General features: G+C 35.8%; 1 long non-coding RNA gene across 1 annotated transcript in view; it reads right to left on the bottom strand.

The window, feature by feature from the left end:
• Positions 1-1,630: 1,630 nt before the first annotated feature.
• Positions 1,631-6,297, bottom strand: part of LOC103100586 (uncharacterized) — a 241,413-nt gene continuing 236,746 nt past the window's right edge. The window contains exon 3 of the long non-coding RNA XR_008912312.1: positions 1,631-1,900. This is a non-coding gene — a long non-coding RNA (uncharacterized LOC103100586). The remainder of the gene's footprint in view (positions 1,901-6,297) is intronic.

Below are 6,297 nucleotides of genomic sequence, written 5' to 3'. Positions count from 1 at the left end.
AAAAATTGAATGTCCTTCCTCAAGGGATAAATAATGAGCTCTCTGTCATACACAGTCCTTAAGTGGAAACTGGATAATCATATATCATGGATACAGATTCTTGATTTATAATAGGTTTTAGACTGGATGGCCTGTGAGGGCCTTTCCAGATCTATGATTTTTTATTTTATCAGTGATTCAAAATTGCCAAGCAATTTTGGAAGGAAAAGGATCAAGATGGTTAACTTCTATTTTTACATGTGTTAAGATATTGACAATCTTTACATCACAAATGGATGTGATTTTTTGCATCTCTACAAGGAGACAAGGGGACAAGAATGAAGGTTCATATGCCTGCAATACTAGAGACTGTAGACTTAGTATTTTAGGAAGGAAAATGGATGAAATGGGTTTGCAAACAGTAGACAGGAGAGTTTGCAAAGAAGAATTGCTGTACACCACAGAACTATAAGGACCCTATTCTAAAGTGTGGGGAAGATATAAGAATGAACACAATGAGACAGTTAAGAGCTTTTTTGGTCCCTGTACCTGGGAGAACTTGGAAGGGTAACTGCCTGTGGCTTATTACTATCTGAGCCAAGGGAAATTGCTTACCTTTTCCAGGTGGAGCCAAATCTATCTACCCTGCAGTCCTGGTATCCTGTTGTTGAGATCCTACCAACTCTGACTCCTAATTTTATCATCTAACTGTGTTCCTGAGTCCTGAGTGTGTAACCTGACTGCTCTGAAGAGAACTGTTGGCAAGCCAGTAACTGACTGTGGGAAAGAATTGAAGCCTTCTTAGGCCCAGGCTGAAGAGGATTGAACTCATCAAGAGTAGTTATATAGCTTGGGGTTTATAGACAGAGAGTGTAGTAAGTAGGTAGCTGGAAGATAGGAAGAAGATCTTTTGCAAGGTCCATAGGGAAGGAGGGAGGAATACCCAGAATTCATAGTATAGGGATTCCTTTGTTCCTAGTCTTTCCATCGTCAAGAGTCAGATAGCGTTTGGACCTAGAAGGACCTGCTGGCCCTATTCCCAATTAGGTGTATTAAGTAACCATCAAACCTTGATATACCAATTCTACAAACATACCATTGATATTACTCACACATTTCAGTATAGAATCTCTGTGAACCTAGAATAGGTTCACAGTATAGAAGTTCTGTGAACCTAGGATTTAACACAGTGCCTAACTGATTGAATAACTCTTCCAGTTTCCCTACAAGATATAATAATCCTATCTAAGAAAGAAGAGCATTTGTTCATTATAGACGGCAAGGTAGACATTGTTTCTAAGAATATATGTAACATTTCTATCACCAAAAATGTCAAGGAGTACCATAGCTTGGAGGTGGATTCTCCATGGACTTTATGTTTATACTTAAAGCATATTAGTAAATCTGCTCCCTGAACCTCACCAGAACTAGAGTCTTTAAAATATGATTCTTTTGACCTTGGCAACAATCCATCTTGGCAGACAGGACCAAACAGAAAATCCAACAATTAGACTTGTATTTTGCATGTAAATTGTACACTTCTTTCTTTAGAAAATAGCATATTAATTAATTAATTTCTATTTTGATTTGCCATATCCCCAGACTTCTTTTTTCTTCAATATTTAGAGCCTCAAAGACTAAATAGAACAGGTTTTATCAAACAGGGAACACATTTTTATTAAGCATATACTATAAGTCTGGCCTTTTACTAAGCACTTTACAAATATTATTTCACTTTACATACATTGGTTCCTTTATAGTTAGCAGACGAACTAGAGTCTTTATTAAATGTTAGTGGTAGTCTCTCGTTGATCGAAAATGAATCATTTAGAAGCTGTACTTTAATCCATTCATCTTTCACTTTCTTTGGGGAATTTTTTTCACCCATCTTGGAATAGAATTTCACCAAGATAAAATCCCTCTGAAATTAAAAAAAAAAAACTATTAGTGGATCCTTCCTATATACCTACTTTCAGGATGATATGCAAAATCTGTGCCTATAGTAGGTCTCAAAAGAATGCTTATAAAGCCCTCTCCAATAACTCATGACAAACAGTGGTGGATATGTCATATTCCATTTGAAGAGTTATCCCACTTTCACATGGGATAAGAAATATATTCTAACATCCTGGGTTTTAAGATAGCCAAATTTTCACCCTAGAGATTTGAGAATCAGGCAGAAAAATCCTATTAAGAAATAAGAAGAGACAGTTATTGAACACTCTTGTTCTCTGCTTTTATCAATAATGAAACATCTTTAAATATGACCAATTAGATTTTCTCCTTTGAATGAAAGGAAACTAACTCAAAGAGAAAATTTAAGAAAGATGTGAAGCTATTCCGTGGTTTCTTGGTTTTAATGAATAATTTATATGTGAAAGTGAAAACAGCTCAATGAAGAAAACTTCCCAGGTTTAACAAAGCCTAACAACTTTGAAAAGAAATTTCAATTTAATCTACTTTTTGTGGAAATCTTGTTTATGTTTTGTGAACTATATATTATTTAACAATCTGAAATGATGCAACAGGATCACTTTGGGGTACTGTGAATAATAATATTTAACTCACTTCTCTATCCACACCACAACCACCAAGATATATATAGTCCCCTCAGAGAACATGAGATTGTACCTCATGTCTTTCTAAGACCTCTCATGTCTTCAGTAAGCACAGGCAAGTAATATACCTGATGAATGAAGGATTTACCCTGTTGCTTGCCCCATTTCACACCCAAACATAAAATAAAATGAACTTAGATGTGAACTCTTGTACATTCAGAAAAATTAATGTCCCCTTTCTAGAAAAGCTCACTCATCTCTTTCCTTTCTTGGATTCCACCTTACCTCTGTACCAATAAAGTCCATGTTCTTCATGGTACCAGTGTAGGGAAGTGTCAGTTGCTTCTCAGTGCAAGTGGGTTCCCTATTATATGGATCTTTCTTCCCCTTTTGTTACTTAAAATATGATGGAGTCTGTGGGTCTCTGCCCAAGTATGAATTAAATTGAGCATCTTAGTCTCTCCACTTTCTGCGTTTGAAACTCTGAATGTCTTTCTTGTCTCACTCTCTTCATAGAGCTCCATTTTTCCTTCTGTACTTTTATTTAGAGTCAGACCCTGCACCTGGATATTTGTGAAGTCATGTGCACAGACCTTTCATCAAGTCTCTACAAATCAGTCTAGCATTTCTGTGACTAGTTCTCTTTCTAAGTTTGCATTGCTATATAGGTGGCTATCTTGGTCTCATTCAATGACTAAAGCTACCTCATGAGTGTGAATTATATTATTTCTGAGGTGTCAGATGAATAATACTTACTATAATTATAGTTTTGAGGATATCAACAAAGAAAATCATAGATCCCGACCTCCAACAAGGACTTACAACTTGTCCAGGAAATTTATCCTTTTATCCAAAAGACAGTCACTATTGGGAAAGGGAAACCTCACTCACTGCTACACGTAAATACTTGTCTTATTTATGAGACCTGGCTATTCCTTGGTTATACAGCTCTAGTACACTGTTCGAGTAAGTTAGATTGGTACGTTAGATTTAGAGGCGTTTTAGTTGAGGGTATATAATGAGTGTCATGTAATAGTGAAGGACCCAAGGAGAAATTTTTAAAAGGCAATTATAGGTGAAAGAATAAAAATTAGATCACAGTTAGATATATATTTAGAAATAAGCCACCTAGACATAACAGCTGAAGTCATAAGCAGAGAGAGAATTAATTGTGTTTCAGATCGATAAATAATATACATTTCTTTCTCAACCTTCCCCCCACCCAGTGCCAGTTGCCCAAGTATCCTACAAAGCCTTATCTAGACAGGATTGCCAGCTCTCTACAGGGTCCATTGGTACTTCTCTCATTGATACCACAGGATAGAGAAGACCAAAATGTCCCTTATTCCTTTAGAGAATCCCCTGGGGACATATGCTGTATGAGTTTACTAGAAAAATTAGAAATGAAAGTGGTTCATTATAGGATTATAAAAGTTACCACTACTCATTCACCTAGAAAAATTAGCACCAATCCTATTGCCCTTAACTGCCTTCCCTAACCTTTTATTTCCCCTTAGTCCTAAAGGAAATTCCTTTGTTATGACACAGTAGGAAGAGAAATGGATTTATAACTATATTTGAAGATAAAGGAACTGAGTTTGACTAATAGCTCTAAAATTTGTTATTTTGTAATCTCGGTCTCATTGCTTTCTTATTTTAGGTTTTTCTTCTATGAAATAAGGTGGTTGGATTAAATAATATTTCCCACATTTCTCTGGAACTTAACATTAATTTTCAAATTTAATCCTAATTCTCTGAGGCAGATTCTATTTTCTTTTAGGAGGCAACTAGATGGTATGATAAACAGAGCACTTAAGCCTAGAGTCAGGAAGATTTGCATTCAGATTCTACCTCAAACAGATTATATGAGATTTCATGCAAGTTATTATTGAATTGATCCTCACAACAATTCTATGAGAGAGGTCCTATTTTCCTTTGGGAGGCAGCTGTTGCACAGTGGATAGAGCACTGGCCTTGAAGTCAGAGAGACAAGTTCAAATTCTGCCTCAAACAATTACTCTTTGTATGACCTTGAGTAAATCACTTACCCTCTCTTTGCCTCAGTTTCTTCATTTGTAAAATGTTAATAACAATAGCATCTACCTTCTAAGTTTGTTGTGAAGATCAAATGAGATATTTGTTGTGTTTAGCCCACTTCTAGCACATAGTAGGCATTATATAAATGCTATTATTATTCTCCCTTTATAAAGATGAGGAAAATAAGACTTAGGCATGGCTATGCATCTGAAGTGAGATTTGAATTCAGACCTTCCTGTCCCCAAGTCCAGTGCTAAAACAATAATATTACACAGAACAAATTGCCTCCAAAATATTTTCCAGTTCTAGAGCATATATGTCTTATTCCTACATTGAATCAATATTCTGATATTCACTAAAACCAACATTTTCCTAAATTTCTTGTCACCTTTTCCAAGACTGCCTGCTACTTTTTTGTACCTATTAGCACAGATTCAGTGAATCCTGGATATAAGCTTTGTTCCCCACTAACACTTTCATAACTTTCTACTACTAGCACTCAACAATCACTTCTTTAAAATTCCCTCCACTCTATCCAGATTCCTGTTGCTGTTATTTATGAGAAACCAAGTTTCTTTTGTCCTCATAAGTTCAATATCTGGCTAACAGTTTTCTTCTATACTCCAGTTCCCATCCACTTCTACTCTGTGTCACGATTGTCACCATCCTCAACTCCCAAGATCTCTATCTCTAATCTACTTCAATCCCTCTTTTCTTCCCAGAATGCTTTTTATTTTGTCTTTGTACTGTCCAGTACATATCCCCAGGTCTTGCACACAATCAGTATTTAGGGTTAGTGAGTAGTTGGTAAATAATATGAAAGCAAGAAAAGGATGATAGCTGTAGAGGAAAGGATGATTAGTCTAAAATTTTTCAAAGAAATAACAGAATTGCATACTTCTGAAAGCACATGGAAAATTTTGGAACTGAGATTTTTCAATACTACAGAGAAATTAGATAACTGAAGGATCAAAGTCCTAAAAGAATTAGAAGTAGCTAGCATTATGAATCGGGCGCCAAGCATTTATTAAATACTTACCGTTTGTCACTGCTAAGGATAAAAAACCTAGCAAAACAGGCTCTGTAGTTGAGGAGCCCATAAGCTAATGGGGAGGTAAATATATAAATAACTAGGCACATGCAAGATATATAGTAAAAGAAAGATATAATTCAGCAAGAAAGTTACCAGCAGGTGAAGTGGGATAGGGTAGGTGAATAAGAAAGCATCCTGCAGAAGATGGTATTTAGGTTGAGTCTAAAAGAAAGCCAGGGAAACTAAGAGGCAGAAAGGGGTGCCAGAGAATGTTCTAGGAATGGAGGATGGCTAGTGAAATGACAGAGGTATGGGAAATGGAATGCCATATACAAGGAACAAAATGTCAGCCTCTGTGACTAGAATATAAAATGCATGGAGAGAAGTAAATAGAAGAAGATTGAAAAGGGAGAAAGGAGGCAAGAATATTAAATTACAAAAAACAGATTTAATATTTAATCTTGGTAATAAAAGGGAGCCATTAAAGTATATTGAGTAGAGTTATGACAAGATTTACATCTACACTTCAGGAAAATCACTTTGGTAACTGAGTCCAAGATACATTGAAGTAGGGAAACAGTTATGTCAAAGAAGCTAATTAGAAGGCAATATCTAAGGTGGGAAGTAATGGGAGTCTGAACTAGGGTACTGGCTGTTTAAGCAGAGAATTGTTCAATCATTTTTTTCATG

Source organism: Monodelphis domestica, chromosome 5 (assembly GCF_027887165.1).
Source record: "Monodelphis domestica isolate mMonDom1 chromosome 5, mMonDom1.pri, whole genome shotgun sequence".
Taxonomy (NCBI): Eukaryota; Metazoa; Chordata; class Mammalia; order Didelphimorphia; family Didelphidae; genus Monodelphis; species Monodelphis domestica.
Note: the sequence above shows the minus strand (reverse complement) of the source record. Positions and strands in the feature narration are given on the sequence as shown.